Genomic DNA, 14770 nt, shown 5'->3' with positions numbered 1-14770 from the left:
TCATATAACATACAAATTTCTTATAAATACAAAAAAAGGCAAATTTCACAAGACATAAAAATTTCATATGACACGAACAATTCAAACATAAATATTTCATATGACTACAACAAAAAGAGACAAATTTCATATGACAAGTAAAATTCAACTTTCATTTTTTATAACCATATTATATGACAAAAATATAACAATTCTCAAATAACAATAAAAATTTCATATGACTACAAGAAAAAGTCAAATTTCATATGACATAAAAATTTTATATGACAAGAAAAATTCAACTTTCTTATGTCATAACCATATTATATGACAAATAAAATCAACTCCCATAAAATAAAAAAATTTCATATGACCACAAAAATAAATCATATTTGATATAAGTAAAATTATATTTTCATATGACAGACATTTAAATAAACAATATAATAGAGTACTTTCATATGACATAGACATTTTATAACAGTACATTTATGTATGAAAAACAGATCGTCCTTTGAAAAAATGGTAAATTTTAGAAAGCGTGGCAAAAAACCTATATAGGTGGAGTGGTGTCGCGCAAGGCAAGTCATATGAAAAAATTTAACATACCGAAATTATATGACGGTGGAGTGTTGTCTTGCCGGCATTGGATATTTATAATATGTGGTGCAAAAATAATGAAGTTTTACAGTGCATTATTATATAAATATATGCATAGGTATGAGAAATAAAAATTGTCATTTGAAAAAATGGTAAATTTTAGAAAGCGTGGCAAAAAACCTATATAGGTGGAGTGGTGTCGCGCAAGGCAAGTCATATGAAAAAATTTAACATACCGAAATTATATGACGGTGGAGTGTTGTCTTGCCGGCATTGGGTATTTATAATGTGTGGTGCAAAAATAATGAAGTTTAATAGTGCATAAATATATTGATGCATGCACTTGATTAAATTAAGAGGTAGCATTTGAAAAACTAATTGAATTTTAGAAAGCGTGGCAAAAAACCTATATAGGTGGAGTGGTGTCGCGCAAGGCAAGTCATATGAAAAAATTTAACATACCGAAATTATATGACGGTGGAGTGTTGTCTTGCCGGCATTGGATATTTATAATATGTGGTGCAAAAATAATGAAGTTTTACAGTGCATTATTATATAAATATATGCATAGGTATGAGAAATAAAATTGTCATTTGAAAAATGGTAAATTTTAGAAAGCGTGGCAAAAAACCTATATAGGTGGAGTGGTGTCGCGCAAGGCAAGTCATATGAAAAAATTTAATATACCGAAATTATATGACGGTGGAGTGTTGTCTTGCCGGCATTGGGTATTTATAATGTGTGGTGCAAAAATAATGAAGTTTAATAGTGCATAAATATATTGATGCATGCACTTGATTAAATTAAGAGGTAGCATTTGAAAAACTAATTGAATTTTAGAAAGCGTGGCAAAAAACCTATATAGGTGGAGTGGTGTCGCGCAAGGCAAGTCATATGAAAAAATTTAACATACCGAAATTATATGACGGTGGAGTGTTGTCTTGCCGACATTGGGTATTTATAATGTGTGGTGCAAAAATAATGAAGTTTAATAGTGCATAAATATATTGATGCATGCACTTGATTATATTAAGAGGTAGCATTTAAAAAACTAATTGAATTTTAGAAAGCGTGGCAAAAAACCTTTACATGGTGAGCAGGGTGTGTTCATCTATTATATGTGTTCGACGCATATAATAATAAATGTTGTCAATGAAAATGAAAGTTATTCGTTATTTGTTGTCTTTGAACGCTTGGCTGCGGTAATAATATGCAATTGTTAGATAATAGTGGAATTGGCCAAGGTATATTGTTCTTCAATATATACTAAATAGGTTTCACATTATCGTTAATTTAGCAAGCATAAACTTTCATTAAAAATAGAACCACCAACAGGTTTATATATAATTGGTTGGTGGTTTAGTGTTACCTGGTTGGAAAATTGAATTACATATGTTTTTCGATTCTCCAATGCAAGGGCAGTGTGCACATGTATAGTATATTGGAAATTAAAATAATTAAACTTTAACACAATGTAAATATATTGTGGATAAAGGTTTTATTTAATATAATATTTATTAACACATATATACAAAATGTAGATAAATTATCAATTTGTAATCAAAATTAAATAAATTTTTATTCAATTTATTTTGAATTTAAATAATGTACGTGTGATGAATTTATATTAAGTAAGTGTAAATATAAAGATATTTTTGAACAAATTAATATGTATATATTTTGTATATATATATATTTATAAAAAAAATGTGTAAGTTTTTTTTATAACTAACGAACATGATTGCTATTTAAATTTAGCCATATTCGTTCTCTATATGCATGTCATATTTATTCAAAAATATTAATGAGTTGTCATGTCTATTACATATTTAAAAATATTTATATGTGTAAAAATATTTACACATAGAAATAACACATTATTCTGGTTGATCCTGCCAGTAGTTATATGCTTGTCTCAAAGATTAAGCCATGCATGTCTAAGTACACACGAAATAAAAGTGAAACCGCAAAAGGCTCATTATATCAGTTATGGTTCCTTAGATCGTTAACAGTTACTTGGATAACTGTGGTAATTCTAGAGCTAATACATGCAATTAAAACACGGACCTTTTGGAACGTGTGCTTTTATTAGGCTAAAACCAAGCGATCGCAAGATCGTTACACTGGTTGAACTCTAGATAACATGCAGATCGTATGGTCTTGTACCGACGACAGATCTTTCAAATGTCTGCCCTATCAACTTTTGATGGTAGTATCTAGGACTACCATGGTTGCAACGGGTAACGGGGAATCAGGGTTCGATTCCGGAGAGGGAGCCTGAGAAACGGCTACCACATCTAAGGAAGGCAGCAGGCGCGTAAATTACCCACTCCCAGCTCGGGGAGGTAGTGACGAAAAATAACAATACAGGACTCATATCCGAGGCCCTGTAATTGGAATGAGTACACTTTAAATCCTTTAACAAGGACCTATTGGAGGGCAAGTCTGGTGCCAGCAGCCGCGGTAATTCCAGCTCCAATAGCGTATATTAAAGTTGTTGCGGTTAAAACGTTCGTAGTTGAACTTGTGCTTCATACGGGTAGTGCAACTTACAATTGTAGTTAGTACTATACCTTTATGTATGTAAGCGTATTACCGGTGGAGTTCTTATATGTAATTAAATACTTGTATTTTTTTATATGTTCCTCCTATTTAAAAACCTGCATTAGTGCTCTTCATCGAGTGTTATTGTGGGCCGGTACAATTACTTTGAACAAATTAGAGTGCTTAAAGCAGGCTTCAAATGCCTGAATATTCTGTGCATGGGATAATGAAATAAGACCTCTGTTCTGCTTTCATTGGTTTTCAGATCAAGAGGTAATGATTAATAGAAGCAGTTTGGGGCATTAGTATTACGACGCGAGAGGTGAAATTCTTGGACCGTCGTAAGACTAACAAGAAAGCATTTGCCAAAGATGTTTTCATTAATCAAGAACGAAAGTTAGAGGTTCGAAGGCGATCAGATACCGCCCTAGTTCTAACCATAAACGATGCCAGCTAGCAATTGGGTGTAGCTACTTTTATGGCTCTCTCAGTCGCTTCCCGGGAAACCAAAGCTTTTGGGCTCCGGGGGAAGTATGGTTGCAAAGCTGAAACTTAAAGGAATTGACGGAAGGGCACCACCAGGAGTGGAGCCTGCGGCTTAATTTGACTCAACACGGGAAAACTTACCAGGTCCGAACATAAGTGTGTAAGACAGATTGATAGCTCTTTCTCGAATCTATGGGTGGTGGTGCATGGCCGTTCTTAGTTCGTGGAGTGATTTGTCTGGTTAATTCCGATAACGAACGAGACTCAAATATATTAAATAGATATCTTCAGGATTATGGTGTTGAAGCTTATATAGCCTTCATTCATGGTGGCAGTAAAATGTTTATTGTGTTTGAATGTGTTTATATAAGTGGAGCCGTACCTGTTGGTTTGTCCCATTATAAGGACACTAGCTTCTTAAATGGACAAATTGCGTCTAGCAATAATGAGATTGAGCAATAACAGGTCTGTGATGCCCTTAGATGTCCTGGGCTGCACGCGCGCTACAATGAAAGTATCAACGTGTATTTCCTAGACCGAGAGGTCCGGGTAAACCGCTGAACCACTTTCATGCTTGGGATTGTGAACTGAAACTGTTCACATGAACTTGGAATTCCCAGTAAGTGTGAGTCATTAACTCGCATTGATTACGTCCCTGCCCTTTGTACACACCGCCCGTCGCTACTACCGATTGAATTATTTAGTGAGGTCTCCGGACGTGATCACTGTGACGCCTTGTGTGTTACGGTTGTTTCGCAAAAGTTGACCGAACTTGATTATTTAGAGGAAGTAAAAGTCGTAACAAGGTTTCCGTAGGTGAACCTGCGGAAGGATCATTATTGTATAATGCATCTAACCGTTAATAAAATAAAAATTTTTTTTTCATTAATATATAGAAATATATTTTAACGAAAATAAAAGAAAAATTTTTAATTGTCAATAATAAAATAAATAATTTACTTTGCTCAAACATTTGAAATTGTGTTGTAATGTATAATTTATACAATAAAATTACTTTGTTATAAATTTTATTTGTCATATTCATATTGTATAAATGTATATTACACATTTTTATGTGTTTTGGGCAAGACAAATTATTAACTGCGTGTATATGTGCCATAATATACATGCGTTGCACAAATGTATTGTTCATTATTAACATGCGCATACATTGTATAAACGCAACAACCTAAAATATAATGTTGTACCTGTTTGTTCAGGTTAATGCTTTACATATATCGATTATAATACAATTAAATATATTTTATATAGTTGTCATATACCGTATTTTCATTGATTATGTAAAACTAAGACATTCATAACATTTTTTTAGGTATAAAAAAATTTATTGAAGGAATTGATATATGCCAGTAAAATGGTGTATTTTTAATTTCTTTCAATAAAAGAATATATGACGTAATGAAATAAACCAAAAATTTGTATTACTCTAAGCGGTGGATCACTCGGCTCATGGGTCGATGAAGAACGCAGCAAACTGTGCGTCATCGTGTGAACTGCAGGACACATGAACATCGACATTTTGAACGCATATCGCAGTCCATGCTGTTATGTACTTTAATTAATTTTAGAGTGCTGCTTGGACTACATATGGTTGAGGGTTGTAAGACTATGCTAAATAAGTTGTTTAAAATTTTTCGAAATTTTAAGCATATGGTATATTATTGGATAATATATATTGTAATGTTGCAAAACATTTACTCATAATATATTCATAATATTAAAATAAATAACGAAATATCTATACTTCTCTTGTTGTATATATTTGTATGAGAAAATTTGAAGAATTATATATTCTTTATTTTATTCAAATAATACTGAGGAATGTCTAGCATAAAGAATTTTTTTTTAACTAGAATTGCCTCTTATTTATGATGAGATAAAGAATAAAACATTTGTCAATATTATGGAACTTCAAAATTATAGTATATTTCAAATTGTTATTATAATCATCATGTTTTATAATAACTAATATATAAGTATAATTATACAACCTCAACTCATATGGGACTACCCCCTGAATTTAAGCATATTAATTAGGGGAGGAAAAGAAACTAACAAGGATTTTCTTAGTAGCGGCGAGCGAAAAGAAATCAGTTCAGCACTAAGTCACTTTGTCTATATGGCAAATGTGAGATGCAGTGTATGGAACATCAATATTCTAGTATGAGAAATTAACGATTTAAGTCCTTCTTAAATGAGGCCATTTACCCATAGAGGGTGCCAGGCCCGTATAACGTTAATGATTATTAGATGGTGTTTCCAAAGAGTCGTGTTGCTTGATAGTGCAGCACTAAGTGGGTGGTAAACTCCATCTAAAACTAAATATAACCATGAGACCGATAGTAAACAAGTACCGTGAGGGAAAGTTGAAAAGAACTCTGAATAGAGAGTTAAATAGTACGTGAAACTGCTTAGAGGTTAAGCCCGATGAACCTGAATATCCATTATGGAAAATTCATCATTAAAATTGTAATATTTAAACAATATTATAATAATAGTGTGCATTTTTTCCATATAAGGACATTGTAATCTATTAGTATCAATTAATTTATCAAAAAATTTTAGTCAATTGCTTATTTAAATTAAAATGCTTGCATTTTAACATAAAATAAATGTCATAAATTTGATAAAGTGCTGATAGATTTATATGAATACAGTGCGTTAATTTTTCGGAATTATATAATGGCATGATTATCATTGATTTTTGTGTTTATTATATGCACTTGTATGATTAACAATGCGAAAGATTCAGGATACCTTCGGGACCCGTCTTGAAACACGGACCAAGGAGTCTAACATATGTGCAAGTTATTGGGATAAAAACCTAATAGCGTAATTAACTTGACTATTAATGGGATTAGTTTTTTAACTATTTATAGTTAATTAACACAATCAGGGCGTTCTATATAGTTATGTATGATAATATTTATATTATTTATGCCTCTAACTGGAACGTACCTTGAGCATATATGCTGTGACCCGAAAGATGGTGAACTATACTTGATCAGGTTGAAGTCAGGGGAAACCCTGATGGAAGACCGAAACAGTTCTGACGTGCAAATCGATTGTCAGAATTGAGTATAGGGGCGAAAGACCAATCGAACCATCTAGTAGCTGGTTCCTTCCGAAGTTTCCCTCAGGATAGCTGGTGCATTTAACTGTTGTATAAAATAATCTTATCTGGTAAAGCGAATGATTAGAGGCCTTAGGGTCGAAACGATCTTAACCTATTCTCAAACTTTAAATGGGTAAGAACCTTAACTTTCTTGATATGAAGTTTAAGGTTATGATATAATGTGCCCAGTGGGCCACTTTTGGTAAGCAGAACTGGCGCTGTGGGATGAACCAAACGTAATGTTACGGTGCCCAAATTAACAACTCATTCAGAAACCATGAAAGGCGTTGGTTGCTTAAAACAGCAGGACGGTGATCATGGAAGTCGAAATCCGCTAAGGAGTGTGTAACAACTCACCTGCCGAAGCAACTAGCCCTTAAAATGGATGGCGCTTAAGTTGTATACCTATACATTACCGCTAAAGTAGATGATTTATATTACTTGTAATATAAATTTTGAAACTTTAGTGAGTAGGAAGGTACAATGGTGTGCATAGAAGTGTTTGGCGTAAGCCTGCATGGAGCCGTCATTGGTACAGATCTTGGTGGTAGTAGCAAATAATCGAATGAGACCTTGGAGGACTGAAGTGGAGAAGGGTTTCGTGTGAACAGTGGTTGATCACGAGTTAGTCGGTCCTAAGTTCAAGGCGAAAGCCGAAAATTTTCAAGTAAAAAGTTGTCAATATTTAAAATTTTGGAAAATTAATACACTTGAATAATTTTGAACGAAAGGGAATACGGTTCCAATTCCGTAACCTGTTGAGTATCCGTTTGTTATTAAATATGGGCCTCGTGCTCATCCTGGCAACAGGAACGACCATAAAGAAGCCGTCGAGAGGTATCGGAAGAGTTTTCTTTTCTGTTTTATAGCCGTACTACCATGGAAGTCTTTCGCAGAGATATGGTAGATGGGCTAGAAGAGCATGACATATACTGTTGTGTCGATATTTTCTCCTCGGACCTTGAAAATTTATGGTGGGGACACGCAAACTTCTCAACAGGCCGTACCAATATCCGCAGCTGGTCTCCAAGGTGAAGAGTCTCTAGTCGATAGAATAATGTAGGTAAGGGAAGTCGGCAAATTAGATCCGTAACTTCGGGATAAGGATTGGCTCTGAAGATTGAGATAGTCGGGCTTGATTGGGAAACAATAACATGGTTTATGTGCTCGTTCTGGGTAAATAGAGTTTCTATCATTTATGGTAGTTTCTTGTTCCCCGGATAGTTTAGTTACGTAGCCAATTGTGGAACTTTCTTGCTAAAATTTTTAAGAATACTAATTGGGTAACCAATTAGTTCTTTTAAATTATAACGATTATCAATTAACAATCAATTCAGAACTGGCACGGACTTGGGGAATCCGACTGTCTAATTAAAACAAAGCATTGTGATGGCCCTAGCGGGTGTTGACACAATGTGATTTCTGCCCAGTGCTCTGAATGTCAAAGTGAAGAAATTCAAGTAAGCGCGGGTCAACGGCGGGAGTAACTATGACTCTCTTAAGGTAGCCAAATGCCTCGTCATCTAATTAGTGACGCGCATGAATGGATTAACGAGATTCCTACTGTCCCTATCTACTATCTAGCGAAACCACAGCCAAGGGAACGGGCTTGGAATAATTAGCGGGGAAAGAAGACCCTTTTGAGCTTGACTCTAATCTGGCAGTGTAAGGAGACATAAGAGGTGTAGAATAAGTGGGAGATATTAGATTTCGGTTTAGTATCGACAATGAAATACCACTACTCTTATTGTTTCCTTACTTACTTGATTAAATGGAACGTGTATCATTTCCTAGCCATTATACGGATATATTTATTATATCTTATGGTATTGGGTTTTGATGCAAGCTTCTTGATCAAAGTATCACGAGTTTGTTATATAATCGCAAACAAATTCTTTAATGAGAGAGTGCATTTATGTACTTTTGATTTAATAATTTGGTATAACTCCAATTACTCAGGTATGATCCAATTCAAGGACATTGCCAGGTAGGGAGTTTGACTGGGGCGGTACATCTCTCAAATAATAACGGAGGTGTCCCAAGGCCAGCTCAGTGCGGACAGAAACCACACATAGAGCAAAAGGGCAAATGCTGACTTGATCTCGGTGTTCAGTAAACACAGGGACAGCAAAAGCTCGGCCTATCGATCCTTTTGGTTTAAAGAGTTTTTAACAAGAGGTGTCAGAAAAGTTACCATAGGGATAACTGGCTTGTGGCGGCCAAGCGTTCATAGCGACGTCGCTTTTTGATCCTTCGATGTCGGCTCTTCCTATCATTGTGAAGCAAAATTCACCAAGCGTTGGATTGTTCACCCATGCAAGGGAACGTGAGCTGGGTTTAGACCGTCGTGAGACAGGTTAGTTTACCCTACTAATGACAAAACGTTGTTGCGACAGCATTCCTGCGTAGTACGAGAGGAACCGCAGGTACGGACCAATGGCACAATACTTGTTCGAGCGAACAGTGGTATGACGCTACGTCCGTTGGATTATGCCTGAACGCCTCTAAGGTCGTATCCGTGCTGGACTGCAATGATAAATAAGGGGCAATTTGCATTGTATGGCTTCTAAACCATTAAAAGTTTGTTATTCATTTAATAGACGACAATGGATGTGATGCCAATGTTACGTATAACATAGTAAATTGGGAGGATCTTCGATCACCTGATGCCGCGCTAGTTATATATTAAAACATTATTTAATACAATGACAAAGCCTAGAATCAATTGTAAACGACTTTTATAACAGGCAAGGTGTTGTAAGTGGTTGAGCAGCTGCCATACTGCGATCCACTGAAGCTTATCCTTTGCTTGATGATTCGACAATTAAACACACACATATTAATATGTAAAGATATATAAATATATATATATATTTACAGGGATGGTATGTATATGCTATGTATAATATATATGTCTATGGGCATAAAATATTATATATAATGTATAACATATGATATCTGTATTTTTATACATATATGATTTATGAAAAATTTCATTTGAAATGGTAGCCAAATGTCTCGTCATCATATTAGTGACGTATTTAAAAGACTTAAATGTATGTATATATGAAATATATATAATAGAAATATATTATATATAATTTCATTGATTTATATAAAGTTTAAATAAAATAAAAATGGTAGCCAATTGTCTCGTCATCATATTAGTGACGTATATGAAAAGATTTAATGAGATTCTTACTGTGTCCGTAAGCTTCAATATAATATTACAACTTATAGCTTGTGATTGTAAATTTGTGAATGAAAATGTGTTGGAGAAACAATTTTGTATTAACAAAACTTAATTAAAAATGCATTAATCTGTGAAGTATATTAAAGAAATTTTGATTAACGGCGATACTCTAAATATGATTATATCGGTAGCCAATTGTCTCGTCATCATACTAGTGACGCATTTGATAAGATTTAATGAGGTTCTTACTGTGTCCGTAAGTTGTTTCGATGTAATATTATAACTTATAGCTTGTGTTAAAAAATTTGTGAATGGAAATGTGTTGGAGAAATAATTTTGTCTTAACACTTAATAAAAAAAAAGAAATTCATTTCTGGAGTATATTAAAGAAATTTTGATAAACACGTATATATTTAAAATATGTATATATCGGTAGCCAATTGTCTCGTCATCATAATAGTGACGCATTTGAAAAGATTTATTGAGATTCTTACTGTGTCCCTAAGTTTCTACATAATATTATAGCTTGTGATTATAAATTTGTGCATGAAAATATGTTGAAGAAATAATTTTGGTGTGATTGAAACAATAAGATAATATATTATTTTCTGATGTATATTAAAATATGTTTATATTGGTAGCCAACTGTCTTGTCATCAAAATAGTGACGCATTTGAAAAGATTTAACGAGATTCTCTTACTGTGCCCCGTAAGCCTCTCTATTATATTATAATATTATAGCTTGTGATTATAATTTGTTCATGAAAATATGAACATATTTTGATAAACGTCGGTATTTAAAGTATGACAAAGGAATTTCAAAATAAATTTAACTTTCATTAAAAAAAAAAAGTAAAAGTGACTAGAAAATTCAACTTTCCTATGTCATAACCATACTATATGACAAAAAAAAACAAAAGTCAACTCTCATATAACACATAAATTTCATACGACAAGTAAAATTTAACTTTATTATGTCACAACCATATTAACACAACAATTTCATATGACTACAAAATAAAGTCAAATTTCACATGACATAAAATTTCATATTCACATGACATAAGAATTTTATATGACACGAAAAATTCAAACATATAAAATTTCATATGACTACAAAAAGTCAATTTCTCATGACAAGAAAAATTCAACTTTTATTTAGTCAAAACCATATTATATGACAAATAAAGTCAACTCTCATATACACATAAATTTCATATGACTACAAAATTTAACTATTATTTGTCATAGCCATATTATACGACAAAATTAAACAAATCTCATATAACACAACAATTTCATGACTGTTACAAAATAAAGTCAAATTTCACATGACATAAAAATTTCATATTCACATGACATAAGAATTTCATATGACACGAAAAATTCAAACATATGAAATTTCATATGACTACAAAAGTCAAATTTCATATGACATAAAAATTTCATATGACAAGAAAAATTCAACTCTATAACACATAAATTTCATATGACTACAAAGAAAAGAGTCAAATTTTATATGACAAGTAAATTTAACTATTATTTGTCATAACCATATTATATGACAATAATTAAACACATCTCATTTAAATAAAAATTCAAATTAAAATACAAAAAAAAAAATCAATTTTCACATGACATAAAATTTCATATGACGCAAAAATTCAAACAAAAAAATTTCATATGACTACAAAAAAGTTCAATTTCTTAGGACATGTAAAATTCAACATTTATTTGTCATAACCATATAATATGACAAGAATTAAACAAATCTCATATAACATAAAAATTTCATATATAAATAAAAAAGGCAAATTTCACATGACATAAAATTTCATATGACTAGAAAAATTCAAACATAAAATTTCATATGACTACAAAATAAAAGTCAAATTTCTCATGACATAAAATATCATATGACAAGAAAAATTCAACTTTCTTAAGTCACAGCCATATTTTATGACAAAACAAAGTCAACTCCCAAATAATATAAAATTTCATATGACTAAAGTTAAATTTCTTATGACATGTAAAATTCAACATTTTTTGTCATAACCATATAATATGACAAGAATTAAACAAATCTCATATAACATAAAATTTCTTATAAATACAAAAAAAAATTTCACAAGACATAAAATTTCATATGACACGAAAATTCAAACATATATTTCATATGACTACAAAAGTCAAAATGACAAATTTCATATGACATAAAATTCATATGACAAGAAAAATTCAACTATCATATAACACATAAATTTCATATGACTACAAAGAAAAGAGTCAAATTTTATATGACAAGTAATATTTAACTATTATTTGTCATAACCATATTATATGACAATAATTAAACACATCTCATTTAAATAAAATTCAAATTAAAATAAAAAAAAAAAATCAATTTTCACATGACATAAAAATTTCATATGACAAAAAATTCAAACAAAAAAATTTCATATGACTACAAAAAAAGTTCAATTTCTTAGGACATGTAAAATTCAACATTTATTTGTCATAACCATATAATATGACAAGAATTAAACAAATCTCATATAACATAAAATTTCATATAAATACAAAAAAAGCAAATTTCACATGACATAAAATTTCATATGACTAGAAAAATTCAAACATAAAATTTCATATGACTACAAAATAAAAGTCAAATTTCTCATGACATAAAATATCATATGACAAGAAAAATTCAACTTTCTTAAGTCACAGCCATATTTTATGACAAAACAAAGTCAACTCCCAAATAATATATAAAATTTCATATGACTACAAAAAAAGTTAAATTTCTTATGACATGTAAAATTCAACATTTTTTGTCATAACCATATAATATGACAAGAATTAAACAAATCTCATATAACATAAAATTTCTTATAAATACAAAAAAGCAAATTTCACAAGACATAAAATTTCATATGACACGAAAATTCAAACATAAAATTTCATATGACTACAAAAAGTCAAATTTCATATGACATAAAAATTCATATAGAAAAATTCAACTCTCATATAACACATAAATTTCATATGACTACAAAGAAAAGAGTCAAATTTTATATGACAAGTAATATTTAACTATTATTTGTCATAACCATATATATGACAATAATTAAACACATCTCATTTAAATAAAATTCAAATTAAAATACAAAAAAAAAAATCAATTTTACATGACATAAAAATTTCATATGACGCAAAAAAATTCAAACAAAAAAATTTCATATGACTACAAAAAAGTTAAATTTCTTAGGACATGTAAAATTCAACATTTATTTGTCATAACCATATAATATGACAAGAATTAAACAAATCTCATAAAACATAAAATTTCATATAAATACAAAAAAGGCAAATTTCACATGACATAAAATTTCATATGACTAGAAAAATTCAAACATAAAAATTTCATATGACTACAAAATAAAAGTCAAATTTCTCATGACATAAAAATATCATATGACAAGAAAAATTCAACTTTCTTAAGTCACAGCCATATTTTATGACAAAACAAAGTCAACTCCCAAATAATATAAAATTTCATATGACTACAAAAAAGTTAAATTTCTTATGACATGTAAAATTCAACATTTTTTGTCATAACCATATAATATGACAAAATTAAACAAATCTCATATAACATAAAATTTCTTATAAATACAAAAAAAGGCAAATTTCACAAGACATAAATTTCATATGACACGAAAATTCAAACATATAAAATTTCATATGACTACAAAAAAAGAGTCAAATTTCATATGACATAAAATTTCATATGACAAGAAAATTCAACTATCATATAACACATAAATTTCATATGACTACAAAGAAAAGAGTCAAATTTTATATGACAAGTAATATTTAACTATTATTTGTCATAACCATATATATGACAATAATTAAACACATCTCATTTAAATAAAAATTCAAATTAAAATACAAAAAAAAAATCAATTTTCACATGACATAAAAATTTCATATGACGCAAAAAATTCAAACAAAAAAATTTCATATGACTACAAAAAAGTTAAATTTCTTAGGACATGTAAAATTCAACATTTATTTGTCATAACCATATAATATGACAAATTAAACAAATCTCATATAACATAAAATTTCATATAAATACAAAAAAAGGCAAATTTCACATGACATAAAATTTCATATGACTAGAAAAATTCAAACATAAAAATTTCATATGACTACAAAATAAAAGTCAAATTTCTCATGACATAAAAATATCATATGACAAGAAAAATTCAACTTTCTTAAGTCACAGCCATATTTTATGACAAAACAAAGTCAACTCCCAAATAATATAAAAATTTCATATGACTACAAAATAAAGTTAAATTTCTTATGACATGTAAAATTCAACATTTATTTGTCATAACCATATAATATGACAAGAATTAAACAAATCTCATATAACATACAAATTTCTTATAAACAAAAAAAAAAATTTCACAAGACATAAAATTTCATATGACACGAACAATTCAAACATAAATATTTCATATGACTACAACAAAGAGACAAATTTCATATGACAAGTAAAATTCATATGACAAGAAAAATTCAACTCTCATATAACACATAAATTTCATATGACTACAAAGAGTCAAATTTTATATGACAAGTAATTTAACTATTATTTGTCATAACCATATTATATGACAATAATTAAACACATCTCATTTAAATAAAAATTCAAATTAAAATACAAAAAAAAAAAATCAATTTTCACATGACATAAAAATTTCATATGACGCAAAAAATTCAAACAAAAAAATTTCATATGACTACAAAAAAAAGTT

The 14770-nt window shown here is 30.2% G+C and overlaps 3 non-coding genes across 3 annotated transcripts; all 3 read left to right on the top strand.

Moving 5' to 3' along the window:
* The first annotated feature begins 2458 nt into the window (after positions 1 to 2458).
* Positions 2459 to 4448, top strand: LOC117789381. Its single transcript, XR_004617887.1, has one exon. It is a non-coding gene; the product is annotated as a small subunit ribosomal RNA (ribosomal RNA).
* A 604-nt stretch (positions 4449 to 5052) lies between these two features.
* LOC117789399 lies at positions 5053 to 5231 on the top strand. The gene has a single exon (XR_004617905.1). It is a non-coding gene; the product is annotated as a 5.8S ribosomal RNA (ribosomal RNA).
* A 386-nt stretch (positions 5232 to 5617) lies between these two features.
* On the top strand, positions 5618 to 9566 carry LOC117789396. Its single transcript, XR_004617902.1, has one exon. It is a non-coding gene; the product is annotated as a large subunit ribosomal RNA (ribosomal RNA).
* Positions 9567 to 14770: the final 5204 nt, after the last annotated feature.

The sequence above is a fragment of the Drosophila innubila genome, assembly GCF_004354385.1.
Source record: "Drosophila innubila isolate TH190305 chromosome 3L unlocalized genomic scaffold, UK_Dinn_1.0 7_D_3L, whole genome shotgun sequence".
In the NCBI taxonomy this organism is placed as follows: Eukaryota; Metazoa; Arthropoda; class Insecta; order Diptera; family Drosophilidae; genus Drosophila; species Drosophila innubila.
This window is presented reverse-complemented; position numbering and strand designations above follow the sequence as displayed.